The sequence below is a fragment of the Nilaparvata lugens genome, chromosome 11 (assembly GCF_014356525.2).
Source record: "Nilaparvata lugens isolate BPH chromosome 11, ASM1435652v1, whole genome shotgun sequence".
Taxonomy (NCBI): domain Eukaryota; kingdom Metazoa; phylum Arthropoda; class Insecta; order Hemiptera; family Delphacidae; genus Nilaparvata; species Nilaparvata lugens.
In genome coordinates this window covers 3,843,912-3,865,546 of record NC_052514.1, presented here as the reverse complement: position 1 = coordinate 3,865,546, position 21,635 = coordinate 3,843,912, and the positions used below count along the sequence as shown (strand labels likewise).

Sequence of the window (21,635 nt, the reverse complement as noted above, 5' to 3'; positions counted from 1 at the left end):
AGTAGGAGGAGGAGGAGGAGGATGTGGTGAAGAAGAAGGAGAAGAAGAAGAAGTTGGTTGGAGGATGAGGAAGTAGTGGAGGAGGCGGAGGAGCAGGAAGGAAGGGTATTGTAAAAACCAAATCAATACGCGTTGATATGCCTGGCTATGGAAAGGCTGCTTTCAAATACCACCCCTTGATTTCCATCTTCCAACCCCCTCAATAACGCTCCCTCCCCCTCTCTCAACCTTCAAATTGTCCAACATCTTATTCGTGTGCTAGGCATCCCTTATATTGCTGGTACTTCAAATTTTATTCGCTCCATATTTGTAACAATTCAACAATCTGTACAGGAATTCTTACGAAACCTCGTAATTAGAATTTAATGGAGCTAAACTAGTAGTTCTGTGAACAGTAGACCTCGAGCTCAGTAAGTTACATTGACCTGTTGTTATGTTTTCTCAAAAATTATTAAATAGTTTATCAATTTAAAATGTCTAGAAAAAATCCTAAATAAACATACAGCTTTCTGTCCTATCGCACAGTGACGTGTCGTCCCGGAATGTGAGTGTAAGCGCTGTTATCAGGTCTGGCTGCAACTGTCTACAACGTTGATGGAAAGATACATTTTCAAGGTGTTCGATGTTTTTGAACGGGTAGTATTATAGTCAACTGTCTACTAACGTTGATGAAAAGATACATTTTCAAGATGCTGGATGTTTTTGAACGGGTAGTATTATAGTCCACTAAATAGCTGATTTATGATGAATAATTCTACAGTCTCATACTCTAATATTGGCGTATGAAAGAGGCTCCTTTTTCCTTTTATATTATCCTTCAAATGCAAAATTTCCAAAAACCTTGTATATACGTCGACGCGCAATTTAAAAAGGAACATACCTATCAAATTTCATGAAAATCTATTACCGTGTTTCGCCGTAAAAGCGCAACATATAAACATTTAAACATTAAGAGAAATGCCAAACCGTCGACTTGAATCCTAGACTGTCAAATAATAGTAATTGTAATTTTTCATTTTCTCAATATTTTGGTAACCAGTGGAACCATAAGTCTAGTTACATATACATTGATTTTTGAACGTTCAATCTTTTGCTCTCCTAAAATGAATCCTACCAGATGGATATAGGTAATGTCATATTGGTAATGGACATATCAATGTCCATTCTTTGTGTGTGTGTGTGTGTGTGAGAGAGAGAGTGAATGAGAGAGAGAGAAAGGATGAGTAAGTTTATTAATATTCATGTTGTTATTCCCGTTTCAATTTAATTTCAGTACAACTTATGTTTGAAGAGGGGAAAATTGAGTGAAAATTCTGAGAGAGAGAGAGAGAAGTAGTATGAAAGAGTAAGAGAGAAAGAGAGAGTGAGAGTGATGAAGAGTATTAATTCGAATTTGTAATGCTTGTTTCATTACCGTATAACAAAAGTCAAAATCCTCTTTAACATGGTTTAACCCCCGGATAATTGCACCGTAATTATTATCAGCCCCATATGACGTAAGTCAAAACAGCAAATTGCAATATTTTAATATTCCCTTTGTCTTTGTAAACGCTGATTGAATTTGTGCTTTGATAGCCCACTTCTAACACACAAAGAGGGAGTTAGATTAGTTGTCTAGTTGTTATCAATTTCAATTAATAAACAGATATAAGTTGTTAGGCCCAGTTGCACAAAAGCCTGTTGAATTTGTGTCATGATTAATTGTCACAAGAACCAGAGAAGATTTTTTTGGGAAGAAGGCTTCTCTGATTGGTTCTCGTGGGTTTTAATCACGGTTGAAATTTAGCAGGGTTCTGTGCAACCGAGCCTTAGAGTAACAATACAGTGTTAACGGATGAAGAGCAGTGTTAGATTAATTAGCTAGTTATTACTGATTTCAATTAATGACTAGAATGCAAATTGTGATATCAAACCTTTAGGTATTAACGGATAATTCTTACAGAACTTATGAACTTCTTACAGAAGAAACATAACCTATTTTTTGGACATGTAATCAAAATTTGGGAAATGAATAGTTTTGGGCCAAGCCTGTTGTTCCTTCCCAATCATATTTATATGATTTGTTATTGTATCTACGTATAAATAAACAAATTAATAAATAATGTGAAGTACAGGAAATTAATACTCGATTATTTAGCAATTGTTAATTAATAGTTAATTGGAATCTGTTTTCGATATTGATCTGTCATACCACTTTTTGCCCTTAGTCACTGGCATTGTAAACCAGAGGCCCGGGTTCGAATCCCGGCCGGGGCAAGATATTTTTCTGGGGCCACTCCCGTGTTTTAGATGGTCACGTTAAACTGTCGGTGCCGGCTGCGTGAAAGCAGTCTTTAAGACATGTCAGAGGCCCTGCAATGTATCAGGTGCGACCTGAAAACTCTGACACCAGACCTGAGCCAGCCAGGTCACACGATATTATAATTATTATTACTAGGTTTTTATTAACCACTCTTTAATTGCCTTAAACTCTCCTAAGTCTTCAATTCCCGTCTATCTTCAAACTATATAACTCTCTCACTCTCTCTATGTCTGTCTTTATCTCTCACACTTATATGATGGTGAAAAAGAGGTGAATTTTTGTCAACCAATCAAAATCAATCATTGATCAATAATTGGAAGAAGGTATATTCTATAAACTCTGGGTAATTCGATTGTAAAATGAGAGCAATAATTGTCTAATTGAATAATCTTGCAGACCGCGTGCACATTTCTCTTGATCAACGCAAGCAAATACTAATTGAAAGCTCACTCAAAATTTTGATTGCAAATGGAAGCAAAGAGTGAGATACAGCAAACTAAAAGTTTTAGAACCGAGAGAGAGAGAGAGAATGAGAGAGAGAGAGATAGAGAGTGAGAGAAAGAAAGAGAGACAGATAGAGAGAATAGAATAGGATAGAATAGTTGCCTTTCTAGAAAGAGAGACAGAGAGAGAGTGTGGGGAGATGGAAGGAAGGAGGGACAGAGAGCCAGAGAGATTGATTGATTGATTGAGTACTTTATTTATGTAGATTACAATATATACTGGCTTATACACTTATATACAATAGCTTACAATACAGAAAAATTATAGATGAATTTACATAATATAGACTAAGAGAATAATTATTGAACTGTATATGATATGAAAAAGCAATTTGTAATATAATAACTATAGATAATTATATTTTTATGCATCTACATAAATTGGCGGAGCTTTGGATATATCAATGTCCATTCTTCGGAAAGAATATTAAAAATATCCTCCCCACTAACTCTCTACCAAAATAGAGATAGATAGAGATGGGGGAGAGAGATAGGGTGAGAGAGTGACAGAGTGAGAGAGAGTGATGGAGGGAGGTAGTGACAGAGAGAGAGGGAGCGCAAAGGAGAGAGGATAAGAGAGTGGTAGCAATCGAGTTACAAATGAGTTAGTATAGTAACATTTTAGCAGCCATCTTTGAAATGGGGTGGAGGGAAGTTCCAGATAGGTTGAAGTTATAATTCGAAGTTAACTAACAGAATTACCATCTTGTTTCATTAGATGGAGAACCAATTTTCATCTCTCTTCCTTATTCTCTCTCTCTCTCACTCTCTTTCTCTCTCTATCTATATAGCTCTCTCACTCAAACTCTCACATGTTGTCACTCACTCTCTCTCGTTCCTACTCAACCCTCTCTCTCTCAACCTCTCTCTCGCTTTGCATACGTTTTAATGCAATAATGTTTCGACCAATAGCGGCCGTGTCTTATTGGTTGATCGCGAGCCAAACTTATATATTATATACTACATACCTCATATACTTATATTCAGAGCTGAACTGTGATTGGCTGAAGAGTTGCTGATTCGCGCACGCACACACACACAAACGCGAGCGCGAGAACACACCGAGGCTTTGAGAATTTATAGTTGGCATTTCCATTTGAAATGTTATCCCTTTCCAATTGCTATCTCGCTTTTCATCCAGCAGAAATTATCGTTTTTCTCGCGTTTTTCGCGAGTCTCTTTTATCATCTCATTTTGTTTTCAATTATTCTCACTATTTCTCTAATTATTTACTTTTCCTTTGTGCTGTCTTATCTTTATTTTTCCAATTCTTCCATTCTCAATAATTTTTTCCACTGTTGCTTCTCAGGGATGTTATCTATCTCAGTTTTTTGTTATCTTTCTTCTTTTCTCTTGTCAATCATCTTATTAGTTTTGCTGTTTTGCACTGTTTATCATGATTCATAATATCAATAAGTCTAGACCTCTCTTTCCAGGTATTTACAACTAATTGTTACTAAGAGTCTTTCATCTTCTATTCTAATTTCTTCAAACTCCGTTCAACATTTCATTACTAGTTCATCTCCTTGATTTATCTTATTCTTTCACTTATCTCTTTCTCTCTCTTCAAGGGTTGTGTGACAGAGGTCCGCCTGAGTAAAGACATATAATCAATCAATCTTACTCTCTCTCTCTCTCTTTATTTATATCAATCCTTTCTTCTCTGATTATCACTTTATCATTTGACGTATTGCTCTTCCCAAGTTTCAGTCTCTTACTCATGTTCCCATTCATTCTCTCTTTCATTTACTCTCCTCATCCCGGGATCAGTACTGTCTCTCCCTCACTCTCTCTTCTGCATCCCTCCCAAGCAGCTAACCTGATTCGCTGTGTTTCCTATTGATCGCTTCTTCATCGTTTTGATAGAGTTCAAAATAAGCTTCTTACGTTGAATTTAATAGACTCCAATCCTGCTCGTGGTTTAAATCTCTTTCTCTCTCTTCCACTCTCTCTCTCTCTCGCTCTCTATTTCCCACCCTCTTTCTCTCTTTCTCACTCTCTTTTCGTTTTCCCACTCTTTATTTTTTGTTTCTCACTTTTCCCACTCTCCTTCTTTCTCATTTGTTCCTTAGTCTCTGCTGCTTGTGGTTTATTACTCAAAAACAGTCTACATTAAGGTGCGTACAGATTCACGCGCCGCGAGCAATTCACTTTTAATCAGCTGATTCCAAGCTTTTTATATCTGTATCTTACCGTTTCTGTAAAAATACAGATATAGTCAGCTGATTAAAGTGAATTGCTCATGTTCGCGGCGCGTATATCTTACGCACCTTTATATTAAATACAAACCATTTTGGAATGTCTAAAAGGTTTATCAAAGAAAATATTCCCTGGGGAATATTCTCTACCATATTACGAACTCGTTCTGGTCATAATATACTTACAGCTTCCCTCATTATTAACACCAACACTGCCCATTCAACGAATAATGACAGTTTTAAAGTGGATTTTACTATTGCCTGTGAATTGATAGAGTTTAAAATTCCAAACAGAAATTCTATATTTGTTTTTATGTGATAAATTATAATTTGAAGAAATTCTTGATATGATGGTGAAGATGATTTTGAAAAAAAATTCTGTGAAAATTGAGTTTTAACCTTAAAATTGTTTCAGCAGATTTTTAACTTAAATGTGTAATGCTAGTTCGCCTCCATGGTGCACATTGGGTGAAGCTAAATGGACTAGCAAATGATGGCGGTCAGACAAACTTATGTTCTCCTGACCGAAAACTGCACAACATCTCAAAGAATTTGGAAATTTACAGTGTATATCTAGGCATTTGAGACTCATGAGCTATATATTTGTTGTGTATCCGCCATACGCTAAATAAAAGATAGATGGAGTCATGGAATCGATAAGAAATTTGCATGACATCTGGCAATTGTTCCCACCATTTTGACTTTTCATGACCTTAATACACTGTCAGTATTCCTCATAAATAATCTAGGAGCTTCTAATTTAACCAATTATGTCAGTTGAAAGTGAATCATTCCAACTTTCATGTCTTCTATAGTGAGATTCCAACTGTCAGAGCTTCTTGTAAACTACATCAAAGCTTCCAATCCTAACATATCTGACAGTTGAAAGTGAATTTCACTTGGAAAACATAGCGTGCCGTCACGGAACTCAGAACTCATCAGAGTTATCGACTTATTTGTGTCGACTTTATTATATCGACTTCAGCATGTCTGTCATTACAGATAGCACAACAGAGAACACTATCATTAGAGGACTGCAATCTTATAATCAATGGTTAGCAAACAATATTTGTTATTGGTTGTTTGTTCATTGTTTTGTTGTTCATTCATTCATTGTTTTAATGTTGATTGTTGAGTTGATTGAATTTGAGGTGGTGGTGTGGTAGGGGCGGGTATACGAGGGGAAGAAATTCAAGGGGTGGGGGTCAAGTTCAATGCCAATAAAATAGTGGATATTGAAAGTGCCTGGGGATTGACATGAGGACAATTAGAATAGGTATTGGAAAACCCAATGAAGTGAATATTTTCAATCACTGAGGCCTGGTTGCACAAAAGCCGGTTAAATTTTAACCTTGGTTAATCTCACGAGTACCAATTAGAGAAGGCTTTTATGAGAAGACGGCTTCTCTGATTGGTTCTCGAGGAATCAATCACGTTTAAAATTTAACCGGCTTTTGTGCAACTAGTACTGGGATTAGCTGATTGTCTAGAATAAATAATTGAATGTAATGTATTAAAGTATAGTAAGGAGTGGAGTAGCTTGGTAACTAAGCAGGGAATAATTCATTTTCACGAATTAATGCAATGCAATAGAAGGTATTACAATGAAAGATATACAGAAAAGATCCACACAACTTGGAAATAACAGGCAAGACTATTAGACTACTGATAACATCCAAAGAAAAGGATGGGAGGAGATGATGATGATGATGAAAGAGAAGTAGAATAAGAAGAAGAAAGCAATAACAAGAGGAAGAAATATAAAAAAGGAAAGCAGAACGTGCCAAGAAACCATAGAAATTGAACATGATGTTCTTCAAGAAGAAGAAGAAGAAGAAGAAGAAGAAGAAGAAGAAGAGAAGAAGAAAGTATAAAAGGATGAGAAATGTATAAAAGGAGCATATAAGAATTAAGAAGTATGAAAGAAGATGAAGGAGGGAAAGACGAAGTGAGAAGACGATGGAATGAAGAACAAGGATAAAGTACAAAAGAATGAGAAAAGGTTAGTAGAATAACAGTAGGGAGTGAGTGAAGAGGAGCAAAAAGGCATATGGGAAGGAAACGAAGGAGCAGACATGAAGGAAAAGCCGAATATTTTCAGAACCGCTAGTACACATTGCCGCCAACTTTCGTCTTTTCTCACTCGCGCTCTTTATCTTTCTCTCTCACTCTCTCTCTCTCAATCTCCCTCTCTCTCAATCACTCACCCCTCTCTCTCTCTCGACGACGCGTTTCCGTTTCCGGCGGATTAAATTACCCCTTCCCCTCTCGCGTCGACGTTACCATGGCAACGCTTTATGCCCTCTTTCACACCCCACCCCCCACCATCGACAACCCCACTAGTCTTAACGACCATTGTTTGAATAATCGATCTTTCTTGCCGTGCAGCCGGGGAGGAACACGGGAACAATGCCGAGCAATTAATTCAGCTCATTTCGTCTCTCGTGATGTGCTCTGTGCTCCTTTGCTTCTTGCTGAGACCAGGGTGGTAGGGTGGGGAGGGATAGGGGAGGGAGGGAGTTTTCCGGGCCCAGAGTTATTGGAAAACCCAGAGTCGATTGGAAATTGAGAGATTGGCTGATTGCAATGCTTCTTTATTCATGCAGGTTACAATATATACTGCGGTTTACACTTATTTATAACTAGTATGTAACTCATGTTACATGTTACATGAGTCTTCTTCTTCTTCTTCTTCTCCGTCTTCTTATTCTTCGTCTTCTTCTTCTTCTTCTCCGTCTTCTTCTTCTTCTTCTTCTTCTTCTCCATGCTCCTCAAGGTCTATTCAAAAACAAGACAATCTGTATACTTGACCTACTGAAATTTGAAAAAAAATAAAAATGGGCCTATAACCATAGAGAAGGATAAGCGTGAGTTTGTTTGTTTGTCTCTGTTTATTTGTTTGTTTGTCTCTGTTTTGTTTGTCCCTCCTATTTGTTTGTCTCTGCTATAACCATTTTCAGTAAATTAAAAATCTGTATGCAAAATTTCAAGTTAATCAGGCCAGTAGTTCAGACGTGATGATGCGTCATTCGTTAATTTCCTATTCCGTACGTGTATGAGCCAATCATTTCCTTAATTATATTATAAAAATTTTAAGCTGGTCATTAACGACAGGTCATGCAAGATAAACAAGTGTGTACACACATGTCGTCATGCATTGTTGTGTCGTCAGAGCGAAAGACTTTGAAGAAAGGTTTGTGAGGTTAGGTTTTTTAGGTATCTAAACTGAAGGTATCTAAATCTGAGGTTAGTTTAGGTATCTTTGATTTTTGTTGTTTATTCTTTCTTCACCACTCTGAGGTTAATTATTTTTATTTGTAATTAATTAGTGGTTTACTTATTGTTATGGTTGATTATTGCATGTTAGAAGCTGCTTTCAAACAGCTGTTTTTTGTTCAAAGCCTCTCTTTGATGACAAAACATATGTGTGTGTGATTTTTATTTTTTTGTGATTCATTAGTGGTTAATTATTGTTATGGTTGATTATTGTATGTTAGAAGCTGCTTTCAAGCAGCTGTTTTTTGTTCAAGGCCTCTCGCTGATGACAAAACATAATATGTGTGTATGATTTTTATTTTTTTGTGATTCATTAGTGGTTAATTATTGTTATGGTTGATTATTGTATGTTAGAGCTGCTTTCAAACAGCTGTTTTTTGTTCAAGGCCTCTCGCTGATGACAAAACATAATATGTGTGTATGATTTTTATTTTTTTGTGATTCATTAGTGGTTAATTATTGTTATGGTTGATTATTGTATGTTAGAAGCTGCTTTCAAACAGCTGTTTTTTGTTCAAGGCCTCCCGTTGATGACAAAACATGATATGTGTGTGTGATTTTTATTTTTTGTGATTCATTAGTGGTTAATTATTGTTATAGTTGATTATTGTATGTTAGAATCTGCTTCCAAACAGCTGTTTTTTGTTCAAAGCCTCTCGCTGATGACAAAACATAATATGTGTGTGTGTGATCATGATAAACATGCATGTACACACATATTTTCATGCATGTCCTGTCGTTAGTGGCCAGCCTTACAATACGGCCAAGGTTCCGATGAATTTACATAATATAAACTGAAATAATGATAATCATTATTATTGAACTGCCTATGATACTAAGAAAAAAAAAGAAATTTAGAATTAATATAAGATAATATTGCTTTGTATCTACATAAATTGGCGAAGCTTTGTCCATATCAATGTTCGTTCTTTGAACATATCTTACAATATCCTTATATAATTATATTAAAAAAATTTAAGTTTCAGATGATTTGAATAATGTAAAGTTTGTAATGTAACTATTTAAATCAGCGGTGTTTCAACAAACTTGGCGACTCTCTGAAAATCATACAAATTGAATCTTCTCCGTACGACCGGAGATGTGTGTGATAGAGAGATATAAATAAATAGAGAGAGAGCCTCAATAAGGAGAGAGAGAAAGCATACAAAATGAATCATCTGGAGATGTGTGTGATGAAGAGATATAAAGAAGAAGAGAGAGAGCCTCAATAAGGAGAGAGAGGAAGCATACAAAATGAATAATCTGAAGATGTGTGTGATAAAGAGAAATAAAGAAGAAGAGAGAGAGAGCCTCAATAAGGACAGAGAGAAGCAATCACAATTGGTTATACCAGGGTCCAGATTTTGTGAGCTCACTTCTTGGAAATAATATGATGGCCTCAGCTACAGTTTTTGCAGCCCTTATTCCAGGGTTTTCCTGGTAATGTAACAAACCAAATACATATATTCATTTGATCCTGGTTCATAAATAATATATCTTCCAATTTCGAGTGCTTCAGTGTTTCCCGATTATATTTGAGTCATACTTGAAAGCATATTACTACGAATAATGCAATGATATGATCAACGGTATGTTTTATCTATGATATTCTTTATTATTCATTCATAAACACAATAAGTACAACATCAAAATGATAGGGAGAAAAGAAATAAAGTAAGCTTGTGCTATTCCTCTCCCAAATCCAGATAAGGTTACATACAGTTCGAAATAGGTTGTCTTGTATTATAACTTGAGTTATTATAAATTATTATAACTTGGGTTATTATAAATTATTATAACTTGGGTATTAACTTGGGATGTATGAATAAGGTTATTATGACTCATTATTGGAATTGTAGAGTCTTTTCATCGAGTATGTACTTGTTCTATCAATATAAAAATGAATGGTGACTATAATAAAGATGCTTTTCAACTCGGAATCTTTCTGATTCTCCTGTGATTTGATAAAATACAATATCTTATCATTGTAATCCAATATCACCTCCAACAAGAAACTGAGAAGTCGCACGGATACAGACACGGCAATATTATCTCGGATAAAGCCTGTGGTAATTTTCTGTAAGTTGTGTAATTCTGAATGATTTAATAAATAAATAAATAATCAATATTTGTGATAATTAGTTCATGATCATGATATTGAACCTAGTTGAATCTCTTTTCATAGTACTTGAGAACTTGAGTGAAGCAATTTGATAATTCAATATATGAATGTGGCAAATAGTTAAAATTATTTCTTGAATATGTGCATATTTCCTATTTTAGTGATAATAATGTGAAATGTTTCATCTATGTTTGGTTTTGAAGCATCTTAATTTAAGAATCTACTTTGTGAAAATGATTAAGGAAAATTTTGTGAAGTGTACAACTACAAGACTTAACCTATTTTGGACTATGTGTAACCTTATCTAAATTTGGGAGAGGAATAGCACAAGGTTACCTTATTTTTCTCTCCCTATCATTTTGATGATGTGCTTATTGTATGAATCAATCAATATAGTATTGGAAGTATTGTTAACTATACAAGACTTAACCTATTTTGGACTATGTGTAACCTTATCTAAATTTGGGAGAGGAGTAGCACAAGGTTACCTTATTTTTCTCTCCCTATCATTTTGATGATGTGCTTATTGTATGAATCAATCAATATAGTATTGGAAGTATTGTTAACTATACAAGACTTAACCTATTTTGGACTATGTGTAACCTTATCTAAATTTGGGAGAGGAATAGCACAAGGTTTCCTTATATTTCTCTCCCTATCATTTTGATGATGTGCTTATTGTATGAATCAATCATATAGTATTGGAAGTATTGTTAACTATACAGACTTAACCTATTTTGGACTATGTGTAACCTTATCTAAATTTGGGAGAGGGGAGCACAAGGTTACCTTATTTTTCTCTCCCTATCATTTTGATGATGTGCTTATTGTATGAATCAATCAATATAGTATTGGAAGTATTGTTAACTATACAAGACAACCTATTTTGGACTATGTGTAACCTTATCTAAATTTGGGAGAGGGGAGCACAAGGTTACCTTATTTTTCTCTCCCTATCATTTTGATGATGTGCTTATTGTATGAATCGATCAATATGGTATTGGAGGTATTGTTAACTTACAACTCACTATTTTACAGCAGGAATTTTGCTTAGTCCAACCCTATTTTAGTAGGAATTGATATTCAAAAACTGTTATTTGAATCATTCATGTAAATTTTCAGTTTGTCTATCCATTTCTTGTACGAAAGGTTGCTGTATATTGTAAAGAATTCCGATTCTCAAAAGTTTGGTTCCAGAGAGTTTTTCAGAACTTCTCAAAGTTTCAAAAGAAAATAAGCAATGAATTTGAAAAAGAAGAGGAAACTTGTTAATTATACTTTGAGACAGGAAAAAATGTCAACATTTTGGAATGGTTCTCAAATACAACGTATGAGCTACGTTTTCTATCTTCTAATTATTGGGTTAATTTGTGATTCAGTCTTCTATTGGAATCGTTTTGTGTAGTTGAGAAGTTGATATTGTGGTAATTATTCATATTGAATGAGAAAGACTAAGAAATTGTCAGAAGACCGGTTTCGGTTATTACACCATTGTCAATCTCTGATAAACTAAAACTGTTTTTATTGAAACAGTTTTTGTAGAAACTGTAATTCTATTGGAATGGTTTAGGGCCGGTTTCCGAGCTCGGAATTTAGCCAAGTTCTAAACTTTAAACAGCTGGAGTCAGAAAATTGGCTTTCTGAAACGGGGCGTAGTAGCAGTCATAGTCAAAATTATGTTTAAATTAAATTTCTAAAAACTAGAACATTAAACAAAAAATAAAATAAAGAGAAAATAGTGTAAAGTTTCAACTATTTTGTTTCATTTCGTAATATCCTGTCCTATCCTGTTCTGTCCTGAATGTTTCATTTCGTGAAGGAAAAACGTTTCCAATAATAGAAATTGGAAAATAAAGATTTATTTTGCTGCAACTGCGACTACGCCCCGTTTTGGAAAGCCAATTTTCTGACTCCAGCACTTAGAGTTTAGTTTTGAGTAATAGTGTACGACGATCTTCAAAAACAATAATGGGAACAAGGCATTCAATTAATGTTCATTGCACGATTCTTTTGATACAGTACTTAGCAGTTCCAATTGAATCAAATTGAGTTTCCACGTCCCCAGTGTCAGCCCCAGCTACATCTGAGATAGAACCCTCCAATACACACAGCAATGTCCTTGAACCTTGACCTTGGGAAAAATGTGCAGACAGGATACAGACATGGATGTAGGTCAGGATTCAGGATCTTCAGGGGATGTTGTCTGGATGTTGTGGTTGTGGTGGGGGTTAAGGGGAAACAACACGAGGGTAGGTTACTTCCCCTTCCTTGCTAAATGTATAGTAATACAAGAACCTACAGTCCCTTCTGAGAGAGGAAGGGAACCTACGATCCCTTCTCAGAGAGGGAAAGAGATATAGAGAGATTGAAAGAAACATACAGGATGTGAGAGTGAATGCGCAACATATAAACATTTAAACATTAAGAGAGATGCCAAACCGTCGACTTGAATCTTAGACCTCACTTCGCTCGGTCAATTATTACAAAATAAGGCCTACATTTTATAAGAGAACAAACACAACATCAACCCTTTCTAATCCCAGGTGTATCCCGTCCTCTCAACCCGTATCACCTCCCACAAAAAACAACCTTGACTGTATCTTCCGTCTGCGAATTCTTTTCGTTCCTCTTCTTCTTCCTCCACCCTTCTTTTTCTCTCCTTCCTTTTTCCTTCTTCAACTATTGTATCACTGTTTCCTCCTGTTTTTCTTCTCCATAAAAATTCCCAGACATACAAGTCGGAAGTAAATTTTTGCTTTCCCGCATCCCTCCTCTTGTCCCAACAAAGTTCTCCCACTTTTTTACTTTTCCTTCTCCATTAATATGCTGTTCTTGTCTCTTTCTATTATCTGCTTTTCACCTACTTCTCCATATTCTCTCCTTTACTCTCCCATCATAAATAAATCCTTAGTTTAATCAATGAAATTAACGTTTTGGTAGAGAGTTAGTGCGAAGGATATTTTGAATATTCTTTCCGAAGAATTGACATTGATATACCCAAAGCTCCGCCAATTTATGTAGATGCATAACAATATAATTATCTATAGTTATTATAAGAGCAAGAAAAAGAAGATGAAGAGGATCATGATGAAGAAGAAGAAGATGAAGAGGATCATGATGAAGAAGAAGATGAAGAAGAAGGAGGTGGTGGTGGAGGCTCCTGCTGAGAAGAAAAATAACCTTTGAATGAAGAAGAAAAAGGGAAATAAGGCGGATAAGAGGAGTGAGAAGGAAAAAAATGTGACAGAGAGTGATAGAAAGAAGTAAAAGAAGTCAAATACGGGTGGGAAGAAGAAAAAAAAGCCTAATAAGATTAGAAAGAGGAAGAACAAGTAAAGGGTTATTTGACCTTGTGAGACCTTGGCAAGGTCGTTTGTTGACTACCTAGATTCGCCTTGGGTTTACACATTTCCTCTATCTTGCTTCCCTTCTTCTTCTCCTCCTCCTCATCCTACACCTCCTTCACCTCATTCTACTCCTTCTACTCCTCCTCTTCCACCACCTCCTCCTGCTCTTGTCGTATTGTCAAAGGGGAATACCCCTCCGCATTTGCTTCTTCCTCTTCTTTCTCTCCTTTTCCTTCTTTTTCTTCTTCTTCTTCTTCTTCTTTGCCTTCCTTTTCGTCTTGCTCTACCTCTACCTCTCCCTACCATGGTGAGTTCTAGAAGATCGTCAGACAGGGTCTGATGGCATGAAGAAAGAGGTGAAGGAAAAGGGAAATCTTCCTCATCTTCTCCCTCCTCTTCTTCATCCTCTTATTCCTGTTCTTCTTCTTCTTCTTCTTCTACTAGTACAACTACATCTTCTTCTTCTTCTTCTTCTTCTTCTTCTTCTTCTCCTTCTCCTTCTTCTCCTTCTTCTTCTCCTTCTTCTTCTTATCCAGCCTCACCCTCATGTTGCTTCCTCCTCCAGTTCCTCATTCTCCTCTCAGACATCTACCCGAAACAACAACGATACGATATCGTACGGTGCGGAAGTTTAGGGCTCTTCGGGGACACGGTGAGTATATAGGAAGGCAGAGAGAAAGAGGAATAGAAGATGGTAAAAGAAAGAGGCATCCCGCTATCTTCACAGCCGACTAACCGTCTTCATGAGGACGACGTCTACGAACCGAGAAAGTAGGGTAGGGTGATAACACGGTCGTATTTATCTTCTTCTTTTCCTTCTTCTTCTTCTTATTTATATTCTTAATTCACCTCTTCTCCTCTTCTACTCTACGGCTCCTTCCTTCTCATCGTTCATTGCCGACCCTATCTATCTTCATTCATGTTTCACAACTAACCCAATTCCTTCAAGTTAATTTTTTTCTCCTATTTCTCTCTTCCTCCTTCGCCTCCTCTACCTTCTCCTCCTACAACTCCTCCTGCTCCTCCCCCTCCGTTTCTCCATTCATGCTCCATGACCAACCCAGTTTCCTTGTTCTCCAACTTCTTACTTCTACCTCTCCTTCTCCTTCTTCTTCTTCTTCTTCTTCTTCTTCTTCTTCTTCTTCTTCTTCTTCTTCTTCTTCTTCTTTCTTCTTCACCTTCGTCTTCTTCTGCTTCTTCATCTTCATCATCATCTTCTTCTTCTTCTCCTTCTTCTTACGCATCTTCACCTTCGTTTTCTTCTGCTTCCTCATCATCATCATCATCATCATCATCATCATCATCTTCATCTTCATCTTCTTCTTCATCTTCATCTTCATCTTCTTCTTCTCTTCTTCCTCTCTTCTTCATCTTCATTATGATCTTCTTCTTCTCCGTCTCTATCTCTTCTTGTTATCAGACCCTGTCTGACAACCGTCTAGAACTGACGAAGGGAGAAACAGGAAAAGAAGAAGAGGAAGGTGATGATGGGGAGGAAGATTTCGATTAGAGGTGGAACAAGACAAAGAGAAAGAAAAAGAAGAAGAAGGAGAAGAAGGACAAGAAGAAGAAGGAGAAGAAGAAGAAGAAGAAGAAGAAGAAGAAGATGTAGTTGTACTAGTAGAAGAAGAAGACGAAGAAGAACAGGAATAAGAGGATGAAGAAGAGGAGGGAGAAGATGAGGAAGATTTCCCTTTTCCTTCACCTCTTTCTTCATGCCATCAGACCCTGTCTGACGAAGGAGAAGAAGAAGAAGAAGAAGTAGTAGCAGAACAGGGAAAATGAAAATACGATAGCAAAAGGATTGCCGGTGGCTGTAAAGGATGGATGGAGGTAGAGTAAGGGAAGGTTAGGGACTAAAAGAAGAAGAACAAGAATGAGAAAAAGAAGAGAAAAGAGAAGAAGAAGAAGAAGGAGGGGAACTAGAAGAAGAAGAAGAAAAATAATATGATGAGGAGAAGGAGGTGGATGTGGAGTAGAAGAGACCCTATAGCCTAAGGACGGATTACTCTTGACACCTTAGCCTCCTCCTCCTCATCCTTCTCCTCCTCTTCTACCCCTTGTATTATTGTTCTTTTTCTCCGCCTCCTCCTCCTCATCCTTCTCCTCCTCTTCTACCCCTTGTATTATTGTTCTTTTTCTCCGCCTCCTCCTACCCTTCCTTCTCCTCCTTCTCTGTTGTAACCCTTTTTTCTACTTCCCACCTCCCTCTTTGCCATCACCAACCAAACGGAGCTCATCGTTTTGATAGTCTCTCGTGTTTTTCCACACTTTCTTCTTCTTTTTTTCTTTTTTCTTCTTTTTCTCATTCTTGTTCTTCGTCTTCTCATTTTTTGTGTAGTGTTCTTCGCGTAACATGACCAGTAATAGCTTTTATTTTCCTTCGTTTCCTTCTTCCTCTACTTCTTCTGCTTCAGCATCACCTTCCTGTCCCACTTATTTTCTTCTCCACCACCTCCTCGTCTCACTTTCCTTCTTCTTCTTCTTCTTCTTCTTCTTCTTCTTTTTTTCTTTTCTTCCTCTTCTCTTCTTCTTCTTCTTCTTCTTCTTCTTCTTCTTCTCCACCTCCTCCTCTCACTTCTACTTCTTCTTCCTCCTCCTCCTCCTCTTCTTCATCTCCTTCTTCTTCTCCTTCTTTCTTCTTCTTCTTTTCTTCTTCTTCTTTTTTCTTCCACCTCCTCCTCTAACTTCTTCTTCTCCTTCTTCTTTTTCTCCTTTTTCTTCTTTTTCTTCTTCTCTTCTTCGTCTTCTACTTCTTCTTCTCCTTCTTCTTCTTCTTCTTCTTCTTCTTCTCCACCTCCTCCTCTCACTTCTACTTCTTCTTCCTCCTCCTCCTCCTCTTCTTCATCTCCTTCTTCTTCTCCTTCTTTCTTCTTCTTCTTTTCTTCTTCTTCTTTTTCTTCTCCACCTCCTCCTCTAACTTCTTCTTCTCCTTCTTCTTTTTCTCCTTTTTCTTCTTTTTCTTCTTCTCTTCTTCGTCTTCTACTTCTTCTTCTCCTTCTTCCTTTCTCTGGGCAATCTCTGGTTTTGTTTCATGAAACGCTTATAGTCCGTCGTTTGTGCCGAGCAGGCGGGACTGGGATAAAAAAAGAGGAGAGTGAGAAGGAAGCTGAAGAAGAAGAAGACAAAGGGTAACGGGGATTGTTGTGAAGCATGAATGAACCTTGTGAGGAGGAGACGGATGAGGAGGTGAGGAGTAGTGTAGTAAGATAAAAAACTCGTCCTTGGAGTAGTCACTTTCCCTTAGGGAAGTGTTGTTGCCTGGAACCACGTGCTTTTGTTGATCTTTTTTCAGGATATATACTTGTTGCATCCCGTTATGTCTGTTACAAGGGTAATTCTGCTAATTCCGTTAATCTCATACTGTTTCTAAGGGAAATTTGCTACCTGGAAGCCTGTACCATAGAGAAACAATAGCATAAGTAGATATCCCATGGTATAGGGTGTTTATGTCGCAACTTTTACTGTTATCCCAAGCTGATAGTCCACGTAGTTCTTTTCTGTGAAGCTTTATGATGCTGGTAGTCTCTCATATTGTGCCGTTCATACACTCTTACCCGGTCAAAACAGTAAAAATCGACAGTAATCGGCTTGAGATAACAGTAAAAGTTGCGACATAAACGCCCTATACCATGGGATATATCCTTACGCTATTGTTTCTCTATGCCTGTACTCTGTTTCATTCGAAAGTAATACAGAAAGAAATGCTCTCTCACATCACCTTTATACTGTGGTTAGTAGAAAAATGTATATAGTGAGGTCCACGTTATAATGACAGTGAGGAAGATACGAGAACAACGTTGCCGATCCTCTGTCTTATCAATGCCTTCTATAGATAGTCCAGTCAATATAGACATAAAAAAGGGGGTGTGCTTGCAATTTATATTATATTGTAGTTCTGATTTTTAATATACATTATTTGGGTACATAAGAGAAGTCCTGAACCAATTTCTTCATGCATAATTTCCTTGTGCTAGGTACAGAGTGACCTAAAAACCTCGTATTTTCGGCTCATTTTCCAGTTTTCAGCTATTTCTGCCAAATATCGTAATCAGACAGAAGGAATTGCTACTGCCTTTTTTTTAGATTATAAAGTTTTGAATAAAATGAGATCATTGGGAACTCTCTATCTCCAATGAGAACTGAGTTATGATTTTTCAAAAATGAGTGAAATTTGAAGAAAAAAATCAATTTTGATGAATTTTAGATTTTGATCAACAATATCTTCCTATTTTTACCATTTGGATGTATAATTCAAAATTCCTCTGGGCGTATTTTTGTGCTCTACAATCTGAGATCAGGTAGAGCGCTCTATCTGTATATATAGATTCCCAGGTACACCTGACAACAATGCTCCTTGTATTGTGAAAACACCTAATTTTAAGCTTCAACCATCATCACCAACTACATTCTCTCACATTGATATTTCGCACAATGACATAAGTTCATGAGATTATGTTCTATAAGAATTACCCGTTAGATGCACTTCATTTCAGTATTTCCTAGTGGAGAGGCGCGCTTAAGGACACCTCAAGGATCAAAATTTCAAACACTTATAACTTTTGACACAATGCTCAGATTTCATCGTACACTTCATTGTTCTCGGCTCGTCAAGGTGGTCCAAAATCATGCATCATAAGTCAAATTCGGTCCCCGATATTTTATATAAATCAAATATATAAATAAATAAATAAATATCAGAATGATAGAAACAGGCGCTAGCCCCTAAACTTCTTCTCTTCCTAATTTTCGTTAGTTGAAATAACGAATCCATTACCATAATCTCTCTAGAGATAAATCTAGAGGAAACCCAGCCCCGTGATGTTAGCCCATGGAGAAACCACCACCCCTAAAATGTCAGCCCATCTCCATAGAAAACCTACCAAGAAAATGGATCAGATGTTTTGACGTTTAGAATTTTAACATGAGTATAATTTGTGGATTTAACTGACATTTTTAATATTTTTTGTGATTGTGAAGGAAGATTTTTGTTTGGATTTGTATTTTGAAATTAATTAATATTATAAATTAAAAATAATTATTCTAGTACATACATTTTTTGGACTCAAAATAGTGTGTGAATCAAGTTGTCATTTACATAACCTCTAATGTGTATTCCAAATTACGGTTTAAAGCAGTTTTGGGCGAATGCCTATTGTATTTGCCTGCATTGTATGTATTTTCTATGAATGAATGAAATGAAATAAATGAAATCTGGTCCAGATTTAAATGAAGGAATAGAAATATTGTTTTTTTATATTTGTAACATTTTATTGTGTTTTATTTGTTTCGTAAATCTTTGTAATTTTGTTTTGTCTTGTTTTGTATGTTTTTAATAAATTGAAATTGAAAAAATCTGGTCCAGGGAGACTGGAATAATCTCAATAAATGGCAGATGGGATGCGAGAAACGGCTGGAGCTGTAAAATATACTCGCTTATAAAAAAAATAAATGAATAAAATTCTAGATCTGGAAACTCCAAACATGGACTCCATTTGTCCCCGTAAATAACTTATTGAAATTCCGTTCGCGATTTGCTGCTAGCTCGCAGAAAGCTTTTAGACACTGCGCATGATCAAACGAATGTCTAGGCTGCAAAATTGCTTGCAGGAGGTCTCTCCCTCACTCATACTCTCTCTCTTTCCGGTCTCTACCCTCTCACACCCTCAGCCGACTTTTCTATAGCGTCTGGGTTCTGAAACCTCCCACTCATGAATAAAGCGGGCGAATCGATTTAATTTCAAAATAGCAGTTGCCTCCAGCCAAGGAGCTCTCCGAGATTCATGGAGGTTCGTCAACACTTAACCAATATGTTTCCAGATGAATATTTCAGCTTAAATCATGATTATTTATATTTGATACCTTTTTTCAAAGATGTATTTGGAGTAAATTCCATTGACAATTCTGGAAATTATAGTTAGAAACTATAGTTATGGCTAGATCGTGAGACAATACAATTTTTCCAAATTTATGTTCCTGGTAAGAGATTGAAAATGAACGAAAAATTGAGAATGAATTTTCAATAAATTGAGTTTTAAGAAATTGAATTGAAAATTATCATTCGGCTAGATAGTAAGTCAATAAATTTTTTCCAATTTATGGTATTGGTAAAAGATGTTAAATGAACCAAAAATTGAGAATTCTGTCAACAATTTAATAATTCCATTTAGTTTGTCTAAATAGTGTGTCAATAAAAAATTCCGCCCGAACAGGGACTTGAACCCTGGACCCTTAGGTTAAAAGCCTAATGCTCTACCGACTGAGCTATCCGGGCTTCTGATAAAATTGGTTGGAAATATGAATGCCAATCGGAACGACATCTATTGACATAAATGGACAACGCAGAACGGAAGTTCAAGGTCAAAGGTTCACCGTTACCATTTTTTACTTTCCTTGCCCTATTACCATAGGTAAGGAAAGTATTGCTTTCCGAAAAAAATTAAGGTACCCCAATTTCTAAAGTTCTATACGTTTCAAGGTTCCCTGAGTCTAATAAAGCGGTTTTTACTCTCCTTATTCTATCACCACAGGTAAGGAAAGTATTGCTTTCCAAAAAAAAGTAACCTAATTTCAAGTTTTCTATACGTTTCAAGGTCCCCTGAGTCCAAGAGCATGATTTTGAAGCTGGAGTGACGCGATACTGGTCTCAATTAATTGATATTATCATAGAAAAAAATAGAGCATAAGTTATGCTATATTTTCTCTAGTATATTACTTCTAAAATCCATACAAATATAGATAATCACTAGTTCTCCTTCCCCCTATAAATAAAGGGTTGCTTCAAGTTTTCATAAAAAAATACTAGTTTGATGGCATAGTATTGTCCAGAACTGGGCTAATGACGGATAATGAATGAATTATCAACATTTGAACATCACAAGGATTAAAATGAATCGTTGTGAACATCTCGAATATTTTATTCCAAATAACAATTTGATAGAATTTTATCAAAATTCTCAGCAAACTAGACGAACAAATTCACAACAATCGTACCCTATCTTGTTTGAAATTGAAATTGTAATTTATTTGCCAAATAATTTCACAGACACAAATCTACAATCACAAAATAATGAAGTTAACAAAAGTACAAGATTTTAGAAGTATACAGCAAATATGATCAAATATGATCAGCAAATTGTTCAATCATTACATCGGAAAACTTTAATTTTCACCAACCATTTTCTTCCCACCTTAACAGTTTTCTATTGGTGGAAAATCGCTCACGACTCAACCCTCCTCCTCCTCAAAACCATTCAACGAAAATTGCAGGGAACATCGCACAAGATTGTCAGGGGGGGTTGACTAAAATCAATACACGGCGAACAAATTAAATTTCTCAATCTTTACTGTGTCCCCCTCTATAATATTTAGCACGGAGAAGAAGTGGAGCTGTAGGGGGGGTAGATTGCTGTTCTGATGGTAATACTACATCTGTTCAGTATCCCCTGTGTGTGCGGTGAAGAGGGGGTCAAGGCCCGGGGTCAGGGGGGCTGTGTACCACCTCACGCGACGACCCATCATAGAGCCAACATCCAATCACAGGGAATCCCGTTCATAAGGAGGGCTGTTCTACAGTGGTGCAGTTTATAATTGTCAGTGTTCCTTGTGGGTAACTTCTATGCTGATACATTCAACCAATGCTGACTGTATAGAATGAAACCCACTGTAGCAGCCCTGGTATTCCGGGGAAAATTCGGTCACACGGTTTTCCCCCCTTCTACCACCCTGCCGGTTAGTGGACGGGGAAAACTGATGATGATGTCGGAGATGGACGTTAACCGCAACTAGTTTTGTCAACGAATGGTTTGTAAAATTAACGAGTCAACTTTTTATTTTCCTTGCCCTAGTACCATATGTAAGGAAAGTATTGCTTTCCGAAAAAAATTA

The 21,635-nt window shown here is 36.6% G+C and overlaps 1 protein-coding gene and 1 non-coding gene across 7 annotated transcripts in view; one reads left to right on the top strand and one right to left on the bottom strand.

Moving 5' to 3' along the window:
• LOC111058182 (DNA N6-methyl adenine demethylase) overlaps positions 1-21,635 on the top strand; it is a 269,719-nt gene that overhangs the window by 137,477 nt on the left and 110,607 nt on the right. The window lies entirely within an intron of this gene.
• On the bottom strand, positions 19,950-20,022 carry Trnak-uuu. Its single transcript has one exon. It is a non-coding gene; the product is annotated as a tRNA-Lys (tRNA).